The sequence below is a fragment of the Cyanistes caeruleus genome, chromosome 1 (assembly GCF_971803275.1).
Source record: "Cyanistes caeruleus chromosome 1, bCyaCae1.hap1.1, whole genome shotgun sequence".
NCBI classification, from domain to species: Eukaryota; Metazoa; Chordata; class Aves; order Passeriformes; family Paridae; genus Cyanistes; species Cyanistes caeruleus.
The window spans coordinates 137,371,960-137,397,038 of NC_141701.1; the positions used below are offsets into that span (position 1 = coordinate 137,371,960).

At 43.6% G+C, this 25,079-nt stretch overlaps 1 long non-coding RNA gene across 2 annotated transcripts; it reads left to right on the top strand.

The window, feature by feature from the left end:
• Window positions 1–23,481, top strand: LOC111924100 (uncharacterized). 2 transcript variants are annotated; one of them, XR_015279059.1, is made up of 6 exons: window positions 1–132; window positions 681–775; window positions 11,786–11,900; window positions 12,980–13,124; window positions 20,288–20,403; window positions 21,809–23,481. It is a non-coding gene; the product is annotated as an uncharacterized LOC111924100 (long non-coding RNA). The 2 variants fall into 2 exon arrangements; XR_002861466.2 differs by lacking the exon at window positions 12,980–13,124.
• The last annotated feature ends 1,598 nt before the right edge of the window (window positions 23,482–25,079 follow it).

The following is a 25,079-nucleotide window of genomic DNA, read 5'->3' on the forward strand; positions in this document are numbered from 1 at the left end:
AGGGCGGAGCCATCTCCTTGGGATGTACACAAGAGCTCAAGCAGGTTAATCCTCTCTTCTCCTGGGCAGGACAGGGAAAGAGCTGAAGGCATGGGGCACTTTGGGTGCCCTGAGTTTTCCAGTGATGCTGCAGTAAGTCTGCTCAAGGCCATTTCAGGGAACTGTATCTACATGTGGAAGGGGTCATTTATTTTACGAGACTGACAGACCATGCTGAGCAATGTATTTGACCACACAACCTCTCCTTTGATGGTGAGGACTTGCTCTCAGCCTGTACTGAGCAAAAAGTCTCAGTTTCTGCATCAGGCTTGGAAAAGGGCATGTGTGCGCAAAGGGCTTGTCCATTTTTTATAGCTCTCTTCCCTCTCCACAAACATCGCCTTGCCACCACAGCTCCCACAGTACTCATGCCATACATGGATGGTCACCAGGGATTTACAAAGGACAAGAAGTTCTCCGATGGCCCTTGGAGTGGGTCAGAGCTGGGATTTGCTTTGTCAATGAACAGCCCCTGTTTGAAGGTCTGGATTCCTATGGCTGCGATAGTACTGGTAGTTCATGGATGCAGCTAAATTGTGGGTGTGTTTATTGGAATTACAAATAGCTTTATACAGACGGGTTAGCCTGGTCACTGGGAATTTGTATGGGTAATTATGGGCTCATTATTATCTTCCCTGCAGGGAAGACACATGACCCAGTAGTCTGAGGAAAAAGTTGGGCGCCAGGAACTCCTGGACTCTAATCCCAGCTTCGACACTCCCTTCTCTGGCCCCAGGCAAGTGACTTAACTTTGTGCCTTGGTTTCTCTGTCTGTGGAATAGGGATAATATCTCTGAGGAGTGTTGTGAGGATTAATTAGATAATGTTCACTTAATGCTTTGAAGATATGAAATGTGAAATCTTATTATGCAGCTTGGAATGCTTTCCAGGCTCTTTTGATTTCTGACCGCACGCTTTCATTAGATCACCTCCTTCCCCGCGGAGGTGGATTCGCTTGGGAGCCACCCCAGCTAATTTGGGAGTTGTTTTTTTCCAATAGCTTGGAGCAGTTCCCAAACACTCTGACTCACACCGGCTTGCTGGAGAAGCTGCCTCTGACACCTGACCCTGGCTGGGGAACGCCTCGCCTCAGTGAGTGCTGGCTTTCCAAAGGCAAGTCAGGGAGTGGCTGGAGACAGGATGAATCAGGTTTAACGGTCTCTAATGAAGCCAGGGATGGATTTTGCCCTCTGGCCTTCTCCAAAAGCTTCTGCACTGGTGGGATTCCTGGCTGACCAGGGATGCGAGGAGCAGCTCCCCTAACGCTGCCCTGCCGAAGGTGCAGATGCTTTCTAAGCGTTTGATTAGACTCTGCTTTTGTCTTGATACTTCGAGCCATGGACCTGTGACATAAGAGTTTGTTTTTTTTTTAAAGGAGTGAAATTATCTCCTCAGTCATTCTCCTTATATACAGCTTCCAGAGCTGTATATTTCTCTCAGCTTCCGGAGAGAGTTATTCCTTTGGGAAATGCAGTTTTCTGCTGTGATAAGTCACTGTGCAGGACACAGTAAGGTCAACTTTTTCTGGTTAAGAAATAACCAAAGTAGGCCTTGTTCCTCCAGTCTGCTTTTTTGAGCATTTCAGTGACCCTATGAGCCAGGTCAGTCAGCTCCTCCTGGGGCCTTTCCCTTCCCTCATGCTGCACTCCCTCGTTCAGCAGTGCTCAGCTGGAGCATCTGTGGTGACAAGGCCAGGTGGGAGTGCCAGGGGAGCCCTGGACAGGTGGGAGAGCCATGGGAGGCCTGGACAGGTGGGAGAGCCATGGGAGGCCTGGACAGGTGGGAGAGCCATGGGAGCCCTGGACAGGTGGGAGAGCCATGGGAGCCCTGGACAGGTGGGAGAGCCAGGGGAGGCCTGGACAGGTGGGAGTGCCAGGGGAGCCCTGGACAGGTGGGAGAGCCATGGGAGGCCTGGACACCTCGGGCTGAAACACAACAGCCTCGGAACCGCCTTTCCTCAGCCAGGAGCATCTCAGGCTGAGGCACAAGCATCTCCTCGGCCTTCCAGAGGAGCCCCTGCCTGCACCCCCCGGCACGGAGGCTTTGTCACCCGCAGGGTTTTGCCTGAGGGCACTGCCAGCGTTTGTTTTGGGCTCCACAGAAGCAGGAGCTCCCTCGAGTGGAGCTCAGCCCCCACTGCAGGCCCGGACCCCCGCTCGGACAGGCAGAACGGTGTCGGGAGCAATGAACAGCGCGGAGAGAAATCGCTGGGGAGGAACTGTCCCTTTCAGAGCCAGATCTCGCTTCCTTTGAAATCGGGACCTTCCTCAGGGCAGACTGCTCAGGAAACTTCTAGAACAGGCTAGAACAGTCAGAGAAACACAGAACTTTTGCAAGATTTTAAAGCAGCTCCAGTTTACTTGCTCTCTCATACCTTGAGAGTGAAATCATTTCACTCTCATACCTTGAGAGTGAAATCTGTGTCCAGAGGAAGGGCTTTTCTGTTCATCCACTCCCCCAACATACTGAGGAGTTCTGTGGGGATGTAGGACTCCAAACTTGGACTTGTAAAATTGGTTTGCTTATGCTCTCATCTCTAATGCCTGGGGAAAGACCAGTTCTTAGCCATACATCTCATCTCTTTATATTGCACCAAGTGAGTGAAAGAATCCCAAATACAAGGGTGGAAAACACCTGGGCAGTAGCTTTCACTCTTCTGGCTCATGAGTGTGCCAGTATGATCCTGAGGTGTTGGTAGTAGGAAGAGGGAAAGAGTTTCTCCACTTTGGGGATGCAGATCATTTAACACCTTATCATTCACAAGCAAAAGAAGCTATACCTAGGAATCAGAACAGACTGTGACATGGTGCTGTGGTGTGGCACTCTGGCTTAAGTGCTTTGTCATGCTGTGTATCAAACAGATATAAGCTGTGTTCCTGAAAAACATGCAGGGAAAGGGGAGGGAGAATGAGCCAAATACCATCTGGAATCATAGAATCATAGACTACCAGGTTGCAAGGGACCTCAAGATCATCTGGAATAAACTTTCTGGCCAGCTGGCTGATGAAAAAAATTTGTGCTGGGCATCACTGCAAGATGATCAATGAACAGCAAAAGAGGAATCCGAGAATAGTTCCAGTCTGCAAAAGCACATGTTAAGGTGAACGTGGACTCTCACCACAGGGCCTGTAATTTGATCCTGGGACTATGGCCAAGGCTCATGGGCTTTCCAGTACCTGTCCTTTGACACTGTTCCAGATGCTGATACCCTGTTAGGCACATCCATGCAGACCCGTGCACAGGGTGCTGTAGTCAGCACCCAGGTAGAGGAACAGTATATCTGTAGAGAGCAAACCTGTTTCTTCAGCTAATCTTTGATTCTATATGCTATCTGCTAAGTTATTCCAATGTCTTGGAAGAATTATTGTAATTGAATCTAAGTAGTGCTCAAATTAATGTAAATATGACGCATCAGCCTAATAATTAAAGTTGTCAGGTATGGGTTTTATTCAGAGCTTGAATTAGGTTCCTGCTTCAACTTGTTGATTTGCCTTGGAGCTTGCAAGCCTGAGCTCAAAAGGCAAAGTGTTGTGGGAATGCCGAAAACAGCACAGTGAGGCAAAGGGCTCTTGTGCTCTGCTCTGGGGACCTTTTCTCATACCATCTGAAGCACTCCTCACTGGGGACTTTGCTTTATATGCAGCAGCCCCTTTGTTTCTTCTAGAGAGGCATTTCACAACGTGTATGTGGCAGCTACAACCCCCAGAGATTGTCTTTCTCCCATCCCTCTTCACCATAGGACCCTGGCAGAACTCCACGTCTCAGCCCACCCAAGTTGGGGGCCAGGAGCACGGTTGGAGTGGGCTGGCTCTGCCCAGGGCCACTTGGGCACCTCCCCAGTGCTGCCAGCTCCAGCACAGTGTTGGTAGAGTTAGTTCCCCTGGGAGCCACTGGCTCACCAGTCAGGAGCCACTAGGCTGGGCTCATGTAACCACAAATTTCAGCTGGAATGACCCCTGGAAGCAGCCTGGTCAAACTTGCTCTGCTCAACCTGGCCTCAGAACAGGGTGCCTGGAAAAGCACCCTTTAGGAAACAAAATGATGCATTCCTATGGATATACCAGTTCAGCATCTGGCTCCAAGTGCTTCAATTTTCAAGGCATGGTTAGAAAAAAGAGGCTTAGGTTCAGGTTTCAAAGTTGAGAAAATACTTTAAGAACAGTAAAATGGTTCCTTTAGAGAGAAAAAAACCAAAACAACAAAAACCAAAACTAAATCAACTGGACCACACCTTCAACACATAAAAGCCCAATGAAAGAAATAAAGAAAAGCCCTCCACACCTCTTCCCCAACAAAATTATTCTCATTTTTTCTGGGACATTTGTCCTTGCTTTGTGTGTTTAAGTCAGACATTTGGCTATGAACATAGATGGTGCATGTATCTGCGCACAGATACACCTCAAACGTGCACAAATGCACACATGAATGAGATCCAGCCAAACCCGTGCTCCTAATATCCCATGCAAAAATTAATCAGGGACATGAAAAATTGAGAGGGAAGTTATAGCCCCGTCTGTATTTAACATGAAGTCCTAAACAAGTTCATGACTTGTCCATGTCTAGATGGCACATTATTCTGGTGGTTCATGGTGACATTCATCAAGAGGTGGAAACTACCAGTGACAAAGTTGCAAAAATTACAATTTTTCTGTGGGAAATTTACCATTAGCAGCAGAGAAAGCACAGAGAAACAAATGTGTCACCTAATTCCCTGGAACTCATGGGTCAGTCTCTCTATCAGCGTTACACTGGCACACATAAGGAATTTTAAACCTATTTTAAACATCTAGCTGGATGAGCTCCAAGCAGGTTGAGCACTGCTAGGGAGGCAGTAGCATATTTAGGACAAAATCCTGCTGTCAGACCAGCCTGGCACAGACAGATGCAGACACAGACAAAATGGAAAATTTGGCCTCTTGGTGTGATGAAGAGTTGTGTGTGTGTGTGTGTTGTCACTGCAAGGAAAGCCGGCTTGGACAAAGTAAATACTTTACACTGTCTTGCTCTTCGGGGGGCTGTGTGACTCTAACCCAGCTTCCTCACAGCTGCAGATGAATCCTGAACAGATGATTGAACAAGGTCTGGCAATATGGATCCTTTCCTATGTGAAAATTTTGCCCGTGCTGCTACTCACATTGCTACAGGCGGTGGGATGAGGCCAACATCCAGCCTAGGAGGGCTGGGGCATGGAGATCAGGGGCAAATTATCCCAGGACAAAGAGCAGGGATGGCAGGGACAGGCCATGAGGGCAGTGAGACTGTCCTGGTGGCTTCAGGCTCCTCTGTTTCCTGAGATGACATTATAAGGCTGGTATTTGGCAAGAGGTTTGGCAATATGTCCCCTGTAGCTCATGAAAAGGCTTTGTGCGAGGGGACAGCGTAGGCTGCCTTGCAGAGAGGCTGCCTTCCCACAACACCAATTAAGTATAATCTCAGAGACTCAACTGTCTTTTTCTGGGTCTGGAGCTGTTTAGCCCACTCAGAAGCATTTTATACCCTTTCTGTTGAGCCTGGTGGAGCTGAACATAGTCCTTGTTTTTCCTGTCTCACACAGAGCTGACATCACCAAACTTACATTTGGCCATTCTTGTATTTAGCATTTCCTCTTGCAGCATCACCACCCCCTGCTCCTCCAGGATAGTGGCTCCTGGAAGGGGAAGCACATCTGAGCAAAAAAATAGAAGCAGCATTTCCTTTGTCTTGATGCAGCTATACGGGGTCAGCATCACTGTGCACTTCTTTCCCCTTCTAAGCAAAAGGAAATAAAATAGAAAGGCCCATCTCTAGAAAAGTCAGCACCAGCTTCCCTTGGGGGAATGTCCTTGGAGGTCTGCCAGCTCAGGCTGAGCACTATGGAGGCTGGAAGCAGAGAAGTGCTCAGGCTCCCTCCCTTATGTTTTCTTGTTTATTTGCATGGTTTTGTTGTTTGTTTGTTTGTTTGTTTTGTTGTTTGGTTGGATTTTGGTTTTTTACCCTGGTAAACCTTTCTTTATAGTGCTAGCTGTGTAGGGGTGGAATTGGAAATTGGCCCAGAAGATTTTGTTATGATGACTTGATATATCTTTGCTGTTACCAGCACCCATGGTACACTAAGGGTTTTCTACTCTTCAAGAAGGGGCAGACCCACCCCAGAGGAATAACTCCAAGCTCAAGGAGAAGTGGTCCAAAGAGGGAAATAAATGAAGAGTAGCAATTAAAAAAAAATGGACCAGCTCTCAGCAGGTGGCTGCATTGATGCATGAGTGACCTGACATGTAGGCTGTCCCCGCCCCAACACCAGCTGGTCAGCTGCAGGGGTTGTGTGCATCCCTGGGTGAAACAGGAGCTACCCATCCTCTGACCTCAAAGTCTGCATCCTCCCTGGCCATGCCTGTGTCCCAGAGTGGGACACACAGCACGGCTGCAGAGCAGCCAGCACAGCCCTGGGTCATGCCAGAATGTTCCTTATCTGAGCTTGGGTGACAAGAGGCAGCATTAACTAGAGGTAAGTACTAATGGAGGCAATGGCTACAGGCACAACAATACAGCCTGTCATGTCAGAGAATAAAATAATACCACTGGTGAGGAGCAGGGTGATACATCCATGAGTGGGTATTGTAAAAGCTTTCTAGGTTGGAGCCACCCCGTCCTGGTTAAGGGTTGGGTTTGCTTTTGAGCTGGTGGTCTTTTGCTGTGGAGAGACCTATCTCTCCTGGAGACAAAGTGGAAAAAATACAATCACACTTCTATTAGGCCCATAACTCACCTGTGTGACTTTATGCTTTCTTTATGCTGGTGGACAGATAGATTGCTCTAATGGTTGTGTTGACACGTATTTAATGGTATTCACTTATAATTTCATTTAACAAAAGCCTTTTCCTCACTTTGAACTGAAGAATTTTCTCAAATGTGGCCTATGGTGGTTTGCATTTGCTTTATGGTTAATTAAAAGTAAACGCCTTTCCTGAGAACATTTCATTGCCATGCAGATGAAGCCAGCACCTTCAAATGGATTTTTTTCCATGTTTTATTTTTTTAAATGTGTTACCTCCTAAAGCCTGATGAAGTAAGAATTTGAATAACTATTTTTGAAAGGTAGAATTCACTGATAAAGTTCAGATTCTTATCATCTCAATTTAACTACTTTGGCTTATTTAAATAGGGGAAAAAAGGCAACTTGCAGTTCAACAAGAACAGCTTCTCCAGAGGTTTTCACTTATGTTAGCTTTGGACGGGGTTCAAACACTGTGAGGATACCTTTATCCTGTCAGCACTTCCACACTCTGAGTTCTCATATTGAATTTTCAGCCCATACAAGCCTGCTGAAGCAGTCCTTGTTGCTGCAGTTGTAAATACACAGAACCAGTGCTACAGAGCAAGTTCACCTGGGGATGCTCAGGGTTACCTGCAAGCCTCAGCTGTCTACTCTGTGCTTGAGCTTTGATGCCAGGTACTTAAGGAAAAAATCTGATGCCATGCTGTTTCAGAAATTCAGCTCATTTGAATGCTTAGTCTTTGAAGGTCTCTGAAATTCTCTTTTCTAGACAAAAATTTAATGCGTTTATCTCTGTATGTGGGATTCAACTACTTCTTTTTTCTCGCTCTTATCCTATAGATGGAGGCTGTTGCTCTTGTTACCACCTCCCCTCCCCTCCCCAAACTGAACTCTATAGGTCCAATGAGAAACAATCTTTCTCATTTAACTCAGAAGTTCCTGACCAGGAAAGGTGAGGGATGCAAAAGAAAGGATGTCTGGAGCTGAGATGCAGCAGTGACCCATGAGAACCTATATCCATCAATTGCCTCAGGGGGAAAGGGGAATGTTCTGAAACAGGACCTTCCTGCTGGCGATGTCCAGTGGTTCTGTGCCTGAGAGAAAGCCCCCAGCATCCCTCTGTCCTTTCTGTGCAGCTTCCCCTAAAGAGCAACAGAGGCTGAAGTCTGGCGGAGCCTGGGCATGACCAGTTGGGTAAATGGGAGCAAGGAGCAGAACTGGACTCCCCTCAGCATATGTACTCACCACTGTGTCATCAATGACATACTCCTCTCATTTGATGTGCAAGCCACAGAGCAAAATGCAAGGGTAAAAAAGGAAAGAAAATTTAAAAGGGAAAAGAGAGGACTTCCAGCTTGTTTCAAGAGGTGCCTTATCCTGACAAAAGCAGGTGGAGCCACGCTGCTCTCCCAGGCTGACATGGAGTACCTGTGCATGCACAGCCCAGCTGCAAGGGCCAAGAGAGGGTTTGAGCAAAGTCATGGAGTCAGCAGCACTGCCCAGCCCATGAAACTACACACACTGCCCAAAGCCAGCACCAGCAGAGTTCCTGTCTGGCACAGTTATAATAACTTTAGTAAAAGAAAGTTCAAAGGTGAAATCTCAACACCTAAAATTCACCTATATGTAGCCATTTTTAAAGATGTCTTGGTTGATTAGCTGATACTTGGCTCTCTGACCAGCCACAAACCCCAAAGATTTAGCACTAAGTAACATGGAAAATCCTTGGTCTTAACTGAAAAATGGGACTGAAACCCTGGGAACAGTTAGCATGGTGTGTTGTAGCTCGTCTTTCCTTTCTGAGCACAAGGGTTCCCTGTGTACAGACAGGGGAAACAGACAGTGTCTGCTCATCTGCCCACCAAGGACTGCTTTTCCAGGCATTTTTAGCTACTGTCCACACAGCCTTTGTTGTCTCATTCCCAGGCAGTTTCCAGAGCCAGCAGGCAGCTTGGAGAGGGTGAGGTAAAGTAGCAAGATGGTTCTGCGTGGGAGAGGGGAGGGAGGACAACCTCTCTGCTGCCTGGGTGTTTACAAACAGAAAGGCTGGTTTAGAAATCAGAAATAGCCATGGAAACTTTTATTTCAGCTTACACTTAAAAAATCCCCAGCCTTCTGAATCTTGGGCTTTATTCTGAGCGAAGTTTCTTGCACAATCATGAAAGATGTGGGCTGTTTGTATTCTTGAGCAACAAACCTGCTGTAATTACTTGTGCAAACTGACTGTATGTGAAACTTGCTTCACTTGAGGGGGGTCTGTGGCTCCCCTACAGCAGGGAGGAAATAAACTGCCAGCCCTGCATGGTGCAGCAGGGATATGGGAGAAACACCATGGAGTGCTGGAGAGGAGTCAGCAACATTCAGTATTTTTATATTGGCAAGCTCAGTATATTTCAACCAGCTTTAGGAACATTGCAGAAAAACCTTCTGGAGCAGATGCCTGCTGCTGTGTTTCTGCAGCCTACATCAGCATCTGATCCGTCACTCAGGTTTTATGCTCAGAAAAATCGGGAACTAACTTGCTGCATAGCACCAACCACTAATTTTAATGACAGCTAACTTAACCAGGCATGAACAAAAGAATTTTTTAATTTTCCAAGACCTTGCAGTTGGAATAGGTTTTGGGTGAAATCTTACATGGATATCTTATAAACACTAACACTTCCAGCATTCTGGGAAACTTCTGCCCAGTTTCTATGGATAATGCCATGAGTACTGTTTCTCCCATTTCTCCCTGGATCCACAACAAATGTGAATAAGATGCTTTCTTTAGGCACTATCTGCAAAATGACCTCCAGCTTTGGACAATATATGTAAAACATCATCCTACCAGTTTTGTGCTTTCTTTGGCCACCACCCACTCGCTCACCTCCATTGCCCTGTCCTGAGTAAAACATGAACACCATTTTTTGTCTTTCTTTTTGGGAGTGAACTCTGTGCTCCATTTACATACTCTCTTCCTTAGGCTTTTTTATTTGTCACTTCTTGCACAGGTCTCCACCCCTTCAGAGTTCTTTCTTTCATGGTCACAGGGCACAGGCTGAAAACAGAGATGGCTGTCCAGTGTTCACCTTGAGGGTGGTTTCTCCTGGATGTCCAAGGCACCAGGGCTTTTTAACAAGATTTTCCAGAAGTAGACCCAGGACATGAAGTTTCAGGATTTCATTCCCTTCTGTGTCTTTCCCATTATCGAATTTTTTTCCTTGTCTATTACTCTGTAATTAACCCTAACTTACTGAATTCCAAACATTCAAGCTTGAGAAAATGCCTGTTAGGATTCAATATGAAAAGATCATGGTAATTTTATAACCAACCTGGATATTTAAAGCATCTGGAATCTTGAGTAACTCAGTGCTCAGGGTTTTGGCCTTTATTCTCTCAGTTAGTGGAGATTGACTGAGCTGAGTGAGATGACTTGGATTTCCTCCTCTTTGTATAACAAGGACTGTTGGATCCTGTCAGGTCTTTCTGTGAGTAGATGTGACTGGTCATCACACACAGAGGCTATTACTTTATAGATCTATGTTGATTTGATTTTATTTTATTTTTTAACTTCACCTTGAAAGAAGTTTGGGAGATGATACTCTCTTTGCTTCAGCCAGCCATGACTTCTAGAGGTATATCTGCCTTTCCACAAAGGTGGTAAATAATTTTTCTGTGGAGGTGACTGTCTTCTCTTCACACACTAGCTTGTTTTAAATATATTCCTTAACACCTGTGTAGCCAGCTCACCTTGGCAGAGCTCAGAATAAGGTGCCAGAGCTAAGATTTTCTTATGCTGTCAAACCTGCCACCTTCTCCTTGGGTACAGGGACATATTCACTGAGCTGTGGTTGCTGCAGAGGGTTACATTTTCTGTCTGCTGTATTGCCACTAGGACTCAAAATTTATAAAACCAAAACCAAGGCTTTTTAGCTGTATTTCCAAGCCTTGAAAGACCTGGAGTTACACAGCAATTTTTGTTGTGGCATCACTGTAATGGGGCACTTACAAGATCATGTTTCTTAGCAAGAATTGTTTTAATTTCACTTCAGGTCCTGGCACAAGGGCTAGCCAATGCATTTTAAGATGCACCAAGCAGGACAGACATTCCCATTTCAATTCCCATCAAGATTCCTGGGACTAGACAAGGTTTTGCCGGCTGGTGACAGAGACTTCTTGACACCTAGAGAGTGTTTCTGTGTCTTACCTTTTCATTGCTACTGCCTACATCCTCTAACTTTGAAAAAAAAACCAAAGCACCCTGGAACACCTCCTCCCTGATTTCTTCTCCCTGGGTTTCTTTGTAGGAGGTCTGGAGCCACAGCTCCAGGGGTGGCTGCACAGCATTGGGAAACCATTGCAAAGACCAAGAGTCATCCAGGTGTATATCCATGTTAAGAAAGGCATCCCAAAATCTGTTCCAGAAAACAACTGCAGACTGTACAGTGCAATGGACACTATCACCTTTTAAAGTTAGAGTAGTAAAGAGTGAGAAAAGAAAAACAAAAAACAAACAAAAAGCCAAAAAGCCTGGCTACCCAGCAGCTTTTATGAAGAGGATTAGCTCAGTCCAGCCCTAAGTCATTACTATTTCTTTTCTGTAGGATCTTAGAATTGGAATTCTTCACAATATGCTGTTCTCCATAATATGCTGTTAATAACTGCAGGCAGCAACTGGCAGAATGAGATGACACAGTCTCAAGCTGCGCCAAGGGAAATATAGGTTGGATATTAGGAAAAGGTTTTTCAAGGAAAGAATAATAAAGTACTGGAATTGTGTGCCTGGAGTCACCATCCCTGGATGGGTTTAAAAAAAGCCTGGATGTGGCACTTGGTGCCATGGTCTAGTTGTGGTGTTAGGGCATGTGTTGGACTTGATGATCTTGAAGGTCTCTTCCAACCTAGTCATTGTGTTGAAAGATTCTGTTAAAAGATTCTGTAAAGTGTTTTGTAAAATTAGTTTAAAAAGGATGCTGGTGCCTCATTGTTCCCATTTTCATGATTTTACAGGCACAGCCTCCCTCAGCAGTGAGGTCTTCTCTGGCTTTTATCATCCAAGATTACCCTGATGCTGATGACTTGACAAGATCTGACAAGATCACAGCACAGGGCAGTATACCTGCAGGTAAAACAAAGGTCTCTTTGGATTCATTTTCTCACAGTCTGGAGCACATAAATGTTCAAATCTTAGCTGTCTTTCAGTGACAAGGAGAGACTGGTAGCCCAATAAATACAGTTGTGGCTGATGGAGGTGCATCTGGATGTCCTCCATGTGCTGCTGGTGATCTGTAGAGCGTCACCTGTGTGCAAATGAGTTAGCGGCTGAGATAATTTGACAACCAGTTGTCGGATGCAGGAGAAGCAAGCACAAAACCACAGCCTTTTTGCAACCCAAAAGGCAGTGAGGAGTTATCTCAGCCTGTTTTAAACTGCAGGGTCCACTGTGACCCACTGTGAGGAGAAAGTTTCCTGTACTGCTCCTGTACTGGGAAGTGTTGCCCTCCCTGCCTGACTTGTCCCCACCAGAGCGGGTGTAATGCACCGTGGTTGGATCGTGTATATTCAGAGGAGGACTTGGTCTCCATTGTGGATCTCTGTGTGTACACTCTGATTTTACACTGCTCATTCCCATTTACATTCCCTCAAAGAATCCACAGCTTCATGTGCTCATCCTCCTGAATGTCCTCTGTAGCTAATTCCCAGTTTATTTCAGTCCCTTGGTAAGGCTCTGACATAGGTCAGATCTTATCATCACCTTTAGGTCAGATGTCTTTACTTATATTGCCAGGGGATTGTAGTAGATGACATTTAAAGGTCCCTTCCAACCCAAACCATCCTATAATTCTATGATATGATGCAGTCTCATATAATTTTCTCTTCCTGCTACTGTATCTGTGTTTACACAATGAAAAATGTATTTAAATGACCATGAAAAAAGGCACAAATCACCTAGTTACACTCAGCCTAGGTAATGCAAGCCGCTTTTCCTTCCCTTGCTGGGAGCACTAGAAAGGCAGAGGCGCAGCACCCATGTTCCCAAGTTCTGTACAGAGCACTTGATTACCACCCTTTCTACCCCCAGCATGCCTTGCCTCTCTTTTAGAGAACAAACTCTTTTGGGTCCATTTTGAGCTGGTTTGGGCCAGCATGACATGGCCAAGCAAACAGCACAAATATTAGCAAGCTTAACATGTTTTCTTTCAGGAATTTTTCTGAATTTTGGACTTCCCAAAAATCTTGGCTATGATTTTCTGAGCTCTTGCTTTCCACTGGAGACTCTGTTTGTCATGCACAGAGGCAGACTGTGAATTTGTAAAACTTATTTTCTTGAGATGAAATCTGAATGCAGGTAAGCCATGTTCCCCAGTGCTCAGTCACAGCAGAGAGAACTGCACCATAAAGACTGGGACTCATCTGAGCTCCCAGGTGCATGTTTGGGCAGGGCTTCAGAGGAATGTTTGCATCATAGGCAAGGGACAGCCCTCAGCAGAAACTCTGAACCCAGTGGTGCTGGAGGGGGAGCACAACCTTCCTGAAATGGGAGTCACCCACCAGGAGCACAACAGCCAATCTAAGAGTGACCTTAAGTGTAGCAAGGATTATTTTATCCCTTTACTGGGCTCTGCAGAGACATCAGGCCTACTGGAGTGGGCTGTGGGTTTGCTTTTGTGCAGCAGAGCTGCCTGCAGTCTGGCAAAAATTCTGTGGTGGAGTTGGAAGAGAGACAAAATAAAGTCAAACTGCATATTAAGATGGTTGCTGCAGAATGTTTTATCTACGTCATCTTTCCTACCACTTTCTGTAATGCAGAGAAGAGAGACTTCCTCCTGTGCCTGATTATATTATTACTTATTAGAACATCTCAGGCACTGGCAGTTTGGAACACCCCATCCCAGGGCTTTAGGAGGTGTGCAAGCACAGTGCAGGCAGTCCCTGCCCCAAGCAGCCCATGCTATTAAACAGAATAATGGGTGGATAAAAGAAGGGGATTGGGAGGTGGTAAGAGAAACCAGTGGGACAGGTTTGGGAGGCACGTCAGCCAGTAATGGCAGCTCAGCAGTGTAATTTTAGGGGAGTTGTGCTGTAGAGGCGTGATTTGAGAGAGGTTAGTTAGCTTTGGGCTGTTTCTAATGGGGGTTCCTCACTACCCAGGAAACAAGAACTTGCTGGCACAAAATGTGCTTGGGCTTTGCTGTGTGTTGGGTGAGTTGGCAGCAGTGGTAACTGAGAGATGAGATGCTCTGAAGGCCTTGGAAGCCAAGGCAAGTAGATAAAAGCAAATTCCCATGCAGTGCCCTGTCTGCTAAATCTTTTTCACTCTTAGGATCCAGGGTGTCTGACTCTGGCAATCTGCAGGGCCATAACATTGACCGCAGCTTCCCCCTCCCCCTCTCCTTTAATTTTCCTTCCTTCCTTTGTGCAAACAAAGAAAATGCACTGGGAATTCTTTTGAAGGCAGTATGGTTGGGGTTTGCACTGGAATTTCATAAGGAAGCTTACGAGACATTACAAGATGTCTTTAGAAAAAGACTCTTTGAACCTTTTATCTTAATGTATTTACCTCTAGAATACACAGGCTTTGCATTCAAGAAAAGCACTTTACAGGGAGAAAATTAAATACATAATGACTTGCAGGAGACCAGCAGACTATATCCTGAGAAATTTTACTGTGGGTTAGCACTAGGGAAATTAAACCACTGACATACTCTTGACCTTGATTTTGGCATTTCTGTTCCATGACATAAAACAATCTAGTTAGTAGGAATATTTTATTATTGTCCCCTATAAATAAAGTAGGAGCAGGATGCTGTAGATCAGTATCACTCATAATGGTGTAGTTGGTAGAAAATTCTGTTTCAATATTTCATTTCAGTTATAAGAGCTCATACTGCCTTAGGTGAGTGTGATAAAAAAAAATCACATAATAATAGGTTATTATGCAATGTACTGTAAAACCATCAGAAAAGGGTGTAAGTTTGTTGTTTTTTTTTTTTTTTAAGTGAAAACCTACTGAATAAAGTGCCTGAAGTAATTTCTGTTATTTTTCTGGCATTCCTCTGGTTACTTTCTAGTACATGCTGAAGACATGCTGTAACTTCTGTTAGCAAAATACTGTTGACTTACATGAAATAATGAAAATTATTATGTACAATTGGATGAATCACATTAATTAGGAAGGCAGGAAACTTTAAATGCAATGTATTCTTCCAACAACATACATTGAGAGGAAATAATGAACACAAAGCTTTGTTTCATGGAGAAATTGACTGAGAGGGCTGGTGGTGTTTTCATTAGGCAATGTGATAGCACTAGCATGGTCTTGGCTAAACATTCATTGAACTAACGAGGCTGTGTCTAGGAAAGAGGAGATTGCATTAGGTTGGTCTAAGGCACCTTTATTCAAGGTGTATCCAAGGCCACAGAAGTACAGCACACTTGGCTAAACCTGGTTCACCGAAGTCCAGTCAAACTGCAGAGCAGATTTTGGCATTTGGCATTCTTGGGATCCTCTCTGCAGCTCTGAACAGATGAGGATGCTTAGTACTTTTTAAAGCAGTGTTCTGGAGAGCAAATGGACATGTGCATACTCTGACAGCCAGATGATTATTTACAAAAGATTCTCTAAAATCTATGGCTTCAGGGGCCTTCCTGATAGATGCAGGGTTACATATAAAATTAAATTACTTGAAAAGCATACTGCTGTAGAATTGCACAGCCCACCTTTTGATCACCTATGGATGACTTACCAGCTTACCAGAAGTGGCAGTATTGTTATAGGATTTGTCATTTTATTGTCATGCTATCCTTTTAGCCTAGAGCAAGGTCTGATGGCTGAAGTTATGGTAAATAGTTGCCAAGACAGGTCTTGGATCAGGTCATCCCCCTTACTTTGTCTTTGTAAGGAGAAATGTGTCTGGGAAATAAGACAGCTCAGCAAGGTGATCCCTCCAGGATACATACCCAAAACATTTCCTGAAGTAAATGCAGAAATACAATGGAAAATGAATCTACTGGTTTCCACTGTACAATAATAATATGAATTTGCCATGGAATTAATCATGGGTTAAAGTTTCTGTTTGTGCCTCATAAAATAGTGAAAAGAGCACTGAGGCAACAGATCTGTCTCTTCTGAGTCACTGCTTCAGCTATTAATATCTGAATATTGTGAATTAGAAACTACATTGGGATTTAGGTCTTTAGCAAAACTGGTATTCCAGTGTCTCTAGTTGCTCTCCTGCCAGACTGACTCTTTTCTGTTGGAACACGTTTTGTGAGGACTTGCTTTGACATCTGTTCAACCAGTTCCTATGCAAAATCTTGACTTATAAATAAAACATGTAGCATATACATATGTGCTTACATGTGTAGACCTAGATTCATCCATGTAGATTTTGCTGCTTTGTGAATTCCTAAACGCTTTTAGAGTCAGACTACTTTGCTTCCGTGGCAAATGCTGCAGGCAGACAACTCTGTGATGAAAGAGAGGAGTGATTCCTGCAGCTCTGTGTCACAATCTGTGCAGGCATTATTCCTGCCTGCTGAAGGGTTGACTACACAAAGGCTCCCCGAGTGGAAGTAAGGAGTCAGACAGCATACAAACTGTGTCCCTATCGGCTGATCCCTGCCACAGTTTAATCTCTTTTCCTCCCCACTGTTTATGACGTGTTTTATTTTGCTGTTAATGTTTCTCGCCTGATGTTCAGATTCACTCCTGCAGTAGCATCACAGCACCCAGCCCTGATCCTTGCCACATCTGTCAGCAGCCAAACCAGTTGTGCCAGATGGCTTAGAGCTGATGGAGAGACTGGCTAGCCCCCATGGTGGATGAATGGAGTTGATAGATCTCAGTGTTAGCTAAGATGCAAAATTCTGCATTTAGTATATCTCCCACTGGGTGCTTTCTGCTCTGAATCAATTCTGCTCTGAATTGATTTTCCCTGATACCTTCCTTCTTATCTGAACTTATAGAAATGGTTTTCCAGTGCCAGTTTTACTTTGCTTTCAGTTGATAAGCTTACACTTTCCAGTGGCAAAATCGTCTTTGGACAGATGGTGATTGTGAAAATCCCCAGTCTCTCCATTTAAAGAGGCTGTGCGAGCAAACTTGCCTGTACAGAAAAGTGCTCCCATAAATAGCAGGCTTATTTAGTAAAGAGTGGTTTTGTTAGGCAGGGAAGGGAGAGACATTTCATGACAATTTTGTATCACTAGATATTTAGGTTCAGAAATATCTTTATCCGCTTTGGGAATGCAAAACTTCCTGTTTTGACTTGCACTCTAAATATATATAATTTTTAAATTATAGGTTTACGTCAAGAGAACAATTTAGTCAAGTATTACTTTCTTTGGAGAATACATCCTTGTTGTTACTCATAAATTAGGGCATGCATTCAGGCATAAAGTATGTACGGATATATTAATTAAAACCCATGATCCACATGATGGGTTTTCTGCTGGAAACGGCACTTTTGGACATAGGTACAACTGACACAAAGCTGGCAAAATGAATGACAAAGGGGGTCTGATTGGAGGGGAGGGGAGTTACTGGTCAGGGAGGACAAGAGGACATGCCAGAGATTTTGGAGGATCCTGTCCATCCTTGACATAGCCTGTCTGCACAGCAGAGCTGAGGTGGCCTGTGATCAGGGTGTGCTTTGCCTTCCATCTTCCTCTGCTCAGACAAACTGGGAACTTCACAGGGTGCAGCAAAGTCAACCAAGGCTCAGCCTTGCTTAGCCACCCCAGAACCTGAAAACTAGAAATCTGTCCTTCAGTACTGGGCTGTCTCTGTGCTGAGTCTTGCTCTAATGCCTTGATTGTAAAGAATTGAGTAGAAGGATGCCCTACGTTGTTTATAGAGAGCCATGAACAACTTTGTCATGAAATGCAAGCGAAGTTTTTGATGATATTAAAAGAATTATTATATTTATAATAGCATAATTACATACTCTTCTGAATACTGAATAGGACTTACCTGTATGCAATTCAAAATAACATGCTTAAAAATGTGTTTTTCTCCCATGTGAACTGCCATAATAAAAGCTGAACCTGTCCCAGAGAACATTTGTGGGCATCAGTATCACATCCAGCAGCAAAAGACCAATGCTAAGTCCTTAAATATAACCTCTGCCTTCTTCTGGGGGTAGGAATGGGAGTCAGGCAATGCCTCTTTGGAAGGCTAATTCTGCTAGGCTTTGAAGTGCTGAGTGCACCTCCTCCCATGGAAGCCAGTTTATAATTTGTACAAATGGCCTGGTTGTGTCGATCTGCTTCAGCAGCCTTGTGGAAGGAAAATGGTTAATTTGTATATCCTGCTTCCACTTAGAGCATTTTATGAGATAAAAATATGAGAAACAACCATCACCATTGCCCTGCCCCTCCAGAGCTGCATTTGATGTAGCATAGGCAGTGATGTGCTTTGGTGTCACACTGGCTGATGTCACACACAGAAGTTTTTGGTAGAATCTGTGTGTTCCATGTGACAAACTCAAATGCTCACGTCCACTGTGTACATGCCTAACTCTCAGCCTTTCCCTAATTTTAATCTGCATTACTCTGTCTAGTACATCCTACACAAACCTGCCCCAAGGAATATTTGGTTCTCAATACAGAGTATAACAACATCTGTTTGTGACCACTGTGGTAAAGAGAAATTGCCATAAGAGTTTGGCAACGAGTTTTGAGTTCTCCCTATTAAGCTGATTCAGCAAAGCTAAAATGAAATGGCCTGTCAGAGCATGCCAAAGGGAGCCATTTACTGCTCAGAGAGCTCTCAAAGTGTCTCTTTCTTTGTTTTCCCCAATATCTCAACCCCAAAACTTTCAGGAAAATTATAAATACCTCATTATATTTATGTATAAGAAATTGAAATTTCTGCACCCAGCTATCAGTCACTGGCCAGGCATCAGCCCAGAATGATTTTGGCTAAAGAAACCTTTGCAACAAATGTACCCACCCTCTTGCTCCACAGTGCTGTGAAATCTCTGAACCAGGGTCACTGTATCACTGGTAACACAGGATGTGCCCAGACCCTGCTGAGCCCACCCATGTTGCAGCAGTCTTGGGTCTAGAAGATCCCCCAGCTTTCTCTGCTTAATCTTTCTCATATCATTAGATATCCCCTTTGGAGCCAAATTCCAAAAACAGTGCCCATCCTTTTCCTTTTCAAATTGGCAATGTTCTTTTGTCCAGCACATGCACACATGTACGTACACACACACAAACTGCTCCCAGCTGTTGTAAATTATAGCACAGAAAATGCTTTTTTTCTTTAAAAAAAAAAAGTGAATGGAGGATCTGCACACTATCCAGATAGTGAGGGAGTAAATGTTTCTCATTAGTGACTAGATCTTTCACATGTTTACCTGCATGCTTGTGCTCCTTAGCTAGTTTTTTGCTTGTTGACTTGGGTTGGATGCCTGCTGGTCATTTTTTAAGATCCTTTACCTTCTGTGAGGAAAAGATTGGTTGCTCCTTTTTGTTTGAAAATTGCTCTTTATAAATTTTCATCTTGTCTGGAAAGAACATTTTTGTCCATATTTTTGGCCTGAATCTTGGGTTAGCTCAGCAACATTCATAGGAGCAACAACGCCTTTATTAAAGGCTATCACTAAAGCCTCTCACCAAGTCTCAAAAGGAAGAACAAAATGTTGCTAAAAGGTTGTCTGAGACTTTTGCTGTCCTGATTATTTTTCCTTAGAACATATTCAGGTTTGTATTAAGATATTTCATATGTAGGAGAAATGGTATTTCTTTTTCTCTAAGTATGTAAATTACTCAAGAGGTCAAAGAAATGTTGTCCTTAGAGTATCCAAAAAGATTACAGTGGACAGAGAAAACAAATTCATTCTTATCTTGTTGGACTTTTCTGCTCCTGCATGATGGCAAGTTTTCTGATACCACTGATCTGTTTGAAATGTGTTATGCATTTCTGCAACTAATAATAAGCAGCCTAAGTGTTGAATAGCAGATGGGAGAGCAGCAGACCTGGTACAGACCTACCACAGAGGAAAATATGTCATTCACAAAATATGAAATCCATGCCTAATGACAGTTGTTTGCATTTCTCTCCTTATTGGTCCCCAGCCTCCAAACCTGTATTTTGGTCATTGAAGTATCTCATCTGACAGGCTGATTTGTGCTGCTGCTCAGGCAATATAATGAACAGTAACATAAAGCCAAGTGCTGGGAATACATTAGAACTGTTGCCAAAATGTGCTGAGAAAAATCTGCTAAAATTAACATTGTTTTCCTTGAAAACATTATCTGTCCTGAAAATGAAGTTCAAGACAGTCATGTTTAAACCCATAGGCTTGGGCCAATTTCTAATCTTGTTTACACTGATGTAATTGACATCAGAAGTTGGCTTGCAATGTGCTTACACTACACCTCAGTGCCATCAGCAGTAAATGGAATAGAACCAAGGGTAGTTTTTGAATATGTTCTACTTTACATCACATATCCATGACAATGTCACTTAGCAAATGAGATGTTTCTTTTATCTGTCTGCAGAAAATGCATATATCAAATTAACCCTCAGCCAGAAAGAAGCTAACAGACCTCACAGCTGAATTTTAAAATATTCCATTGGCTGAAGTTTTTTCTTTGCAAGAAACATTGCTCTGTCTGTAAGTAATTTTTTGCTTCAACCACAAAGAGTACATTGGTGCACAGAAAATTTCTTTCAGGAATGGCTAGTTAACCTAGCAATTTAAAACTTCTCTGAGTGTGGGAACAGTAAATAACCTCGGTTTTTGCTATTCTAAGACTGTTACAGAAAAGCTCCATTATCTTTTAACTCCTTAGTCTGTCTAACTCTTTTTATGGAGACAAGACTAAGGACTTCTTGTCTTCTGCCAGTGCCATATTCCAAGCCTGGTATCAAAGACCAGACAAAGAAACAATGCACTCAGGCAACACATGCCAAAGAGTCCCAGTCTGATCATGCACAAACTGTCAGGAGTTTTTTGATGATATTTCAAACAAATATTCTGGGACTTGGCAAAAATATATAATGGCTGAGGTTAAAGACCATAATAACCTGGGAAACCAGACCTTTTTCAAGTATCACCCAACTTTCTGTACATTTGTTGCTCCTGCCAGCTCACTGCTAGGTGTCCAGCACACCTCCAGCAGTACTGTGAGGCAGTAAGTACAGGGTTTTATAGAGGCAAAAAAATAATTTAGATCTTTTCTAGCCTTAACAATTCCATGATCCTATGTTGTCCACATTTGCATATATTTAAGCACCTATGCACATTTATGTGTGCCAGGAAGGCTGAGATTGGGTATCAGGAAAAATGTCTTCACTGAAAGCACTATCAAGCACTGGCACAGGGTGCCCAGGGAAATGGTGGAGTCACCATTGCAGGTATTTAAAAGATGTGTATTCATGGCACTTAGGGACATGGTTTAATGCTGGGCTGGGCAGTGCTGGGTTAACAGCTGGGCTCAACAATCTCAAGGGTGTATTCCAAACTAAACTGTTCCATTATCCTCTGTGTGCTCACTCACTGATGGGCCCAGCACAGAGCACCACTGCTGATTCACTGCCAGAGCTTCACCCCGTTCTCACTCACCGGTTTTCACGGTGTGTCTCAGCCAAATGCCAAACATATTTGGCTCTGTTTTGCTGTGAGGTCTGATGATCTCACTGAAAGGAAAATCCCCTCAAGACATTGCAGTAGAAATTAACCAAAATACTTCCTCTTGGGGAAATGCCCTAGCAGGCATGAATCAAAAGTCAACAACATGTAGATTACAGAAAGCCCTTCCAATCCAGTGCCATATATGGATCATAACCAGCAGGATGATCCCAATCTGGATCAAAATCAGCACAGGCAAGGAAAAGGGCTTTCTAGAGCTGAATGTGAATGTACAGGTTGTCAGATAAGAGTCTTCAGTCTTCTCTTGGAGTCCACACATTTTATGCTGGTTGTGGGTTAATTTAGTTTCATTTGGAGTTTTTTAGTTAATTTTACACACAATGTTTTCATGTGGAAATACCCATGCTTTCCCTCTTTATCTCTTCAGCCATGAGATGGTGACCCTGTTATCTGCAAGGAATCATCAACTTGACAAATCTTGACCTAGTGGTGACTGAACCTGTCAAGTCTCCTATTTGCACTGTGGCAGCACAGGATATGGGCATGAAGTCTTCAGCTGCTTGGAAATTTTGGCTATCAAGTAGCATGAGCTACTATAAACTCAAGCATGAACATTAATTTCTCTCTGTGCTGGCTGTCAAGTCATATGTATGGTCCTGGGTTCAGGGACCCCAGGCTCCAGCTGAGGGCTCTGGTAAATACCATTTCATTTGCACAGTTGACTTTCTGTACGTCTCTGTGTGAAACAGAACTTTCTCAGGAGCAAGCTCTGGCAGAACAGACTCACAAAGCCTCCCTTAGCCCATCACCTCTCTCCTGCTTTTTGTGAAGGTGCACTCCTTTGACCTAACATGCATATTGAGCCACGGGCTGTCAGAAGAAGCATGAACACGCACACTCACAACTGCTTTTTCTCTTGAGGGGAAGGATGAAAGATGCTGACTAGCATGTGGCAAAGTTTGGTCGTGTGACATAGCACAGGCAAGCCTAGCACACAGGCACTGGGGTGGGAGTACAGCAGCCATGAAGAACCCAGTAAAACAGAGCAGCCCTTCTCACACTCCATGGCTTTTGATAGTGACTTGAGGAATGTCCAGTTTGTGACAGGGAGTGAAAGCCACCTGTTGGTCTGTACATACACGAGCCAAGTGCCTCGTGCAAGGCATGTGTGTTAGCAATAGAGACCTCACTGTGTCCCACAAGAATGGCCCAAGCCACAGTCCCAAGCGGGATAAATGGGAGGATCTGGGATGTAGCAGCAGGCTCAGCATCTGAGCAGCATGGGAAAGCTGCTGGGAAAGGGCAGCACTAAAGGTAGGTGAAAACATGGCACAGAAAACTGTGTGTACTGGCTTCAGGAGGAGAAATATATGGCATTAGGCAAGCACCAACACCACCATAAATTAGCCACACCTTCAGAAAAATATATCTCCTAACTGCAGGAGGAAACATGGGTGCTGTGTTTAAAGGCCCCACCTGCTGATGAACCAACACCATCCATGAGGATGGAAGAGAACCTAGGTAAGGTGGAAATCAGCTCTCCATGCCTTGTACAGAAATCCTGGATTAAAGGTCTGTGGTTTAGCAGGGTAAAAAGCCTCCTTTCTCCACCAAGGACAAATATCTCTCATTTTCCCTGCAGAAGGGCAGTCCTCCAGTGCCCTGTGCGAGGCCCCAGTTCACCACACTGCTATGCACATGCAGGCTCCAGCTGTGAACATTGCCCAGCGTTGCTCCCAGTGTTAATCAATGCAAGATGTGCATCCAATCACACAAACAGAGAGCAAATATCTACATATAACCTGGTCTGTTATTAAATACTTAGCAGAAATATCCAGCTCCTATGGCCACCAGCCCAAAAAGCCTCCAAATATCCAAGAAAGCAAAATTGTTTGGCTATTCCCCTCCTCTGGCCAAATGTCTCTCAGCAACATCTGTAAAAAGGTGGTAACTGCAATGCAAAACAAGGTGATGATTGTCAAAGCAACGTGAGTTTGAAGTTAAGGTGTTACTTCTGTGTCTCACAGTGATGAGCCTGGATTTGAAGCATCAATGTGCATTATGCAGTTGACATTAAAAAATCACAGGATCTTCCCAGTATTTTGGAAATCTGTTCATTTTATTGTAGATCTATCCTAAGTTTCATACTTAGTTGTTTGTTTTCTTTTCCTTTGGAGATCCAGATCTCAGATTTAAAATCAAGTGCTGTTTTAAATGATTATTGAGTAATGTATTTTGCATTCTCACAGAATGAACTGTTAGCCCATGCAATTCAATAGAGGAAAATCCTCTGCAGAATTAGCAATCTTGCTGCTGCAAATCGCAAACACCTCACCTTTAATATGACTCTATTTCCCTGGGTATAGCATGGTCTAAATCTAGGGGATGAATACTTTCTTTATGGCAGCAATGCCTTCCATCTTTGTTAAAAATTGCACTATCTTGTTCTGCCACTTTTGATTAAATAATTAAGTTTCTACAGAGATTTCTGGTGTGGAGACGCCAGTAAGCCACAACACTGAATTTGTTATGATCTAGTTGGTAGGGATTTTATATTTAGTGTGCCTTTAGTTGTATTGCCTGGGATACTGTGAAAAATGCCTGATATTAAATTATCCGCTATTTCTCACAGACTTCCTTCCTCTCTCCTTCTCCCTGATAGCATGGTGTAAGGCCTGTCACTATAATAATGGAACACTGAAGTAAAAAAGACATCTGTCATGGATTTGGCCAGATGGCATATCTGTGTTTTTAAATCCAGTTGTGAATTGGGATAAAATTAAATGAATAATTTTGAACAGAAATGGAGATTAGAGAAAGAAGATCAGAAAAGTCAAATCTTTTTGTTCTGGTGCTATTAAAATGGAACGGCATTTTTCTTTCAAAATCTCATTTTGAATGCCAGCAAAATTATTTTCAAAACATCTTATCTCATCAAAAGTAAATTAAATGTCTCATATTGGGTCAAATAAAATTCTTGTTTGAACAAAGCTGGGGGTTTTTTGAGAATGTAGTTTTTGCAACCATATCAACTATGCAATTATTTAAATTGAAATAATCCTGCTCTGATCTATAAAACTATAGACCGAGACTAATTTCTTTAATACTCACCCACTTACTTTGGAATACTATCAAAGTATCTGGACTAGTACCCAAAAATTTGATCAACATCAGAGTGTAAAATGCAGTTTTATGCGCTCTAGCTGAGGCAATGAAAAGGTAGTTACAATTAAATCCTTCCTTTGAGCAATACTTTTTTTTTATTGAATACTTTTTATAAACAGGAAGATAGACAAGAAACAGGGACTGGAAATTGTTACATCTCATGCATGACTGATTGTTAAACAAAGGCATAAATCTGTTTATTATTGTTCAGAGAACTGATGAAAATACTCCTTCGTTGTTTCAAACGATCTGTACGCCATGTCCAAAATTCAAGTGATGTACCTTGTTACTGTCAGCACAGTGGTAGAAGGTGTGCTGGGATCCCCTGGAGTCCCCTGGGCTGCAGGCTGGCAGAAGACACAGGCTGTATATCAGCACAAATGCCATGCAATTGGTGGCAGAATGACCCAAGGGGTGACCACAGGTGGAGATCAAGATGGCTTGGAGTACAGGCCGAGGGATGTGCCAAGGTGCTGTCCCATCTGCTGCCACTGACTGCAGGTGACATCTCTTGGGCACGCTCTCCAGCCCCA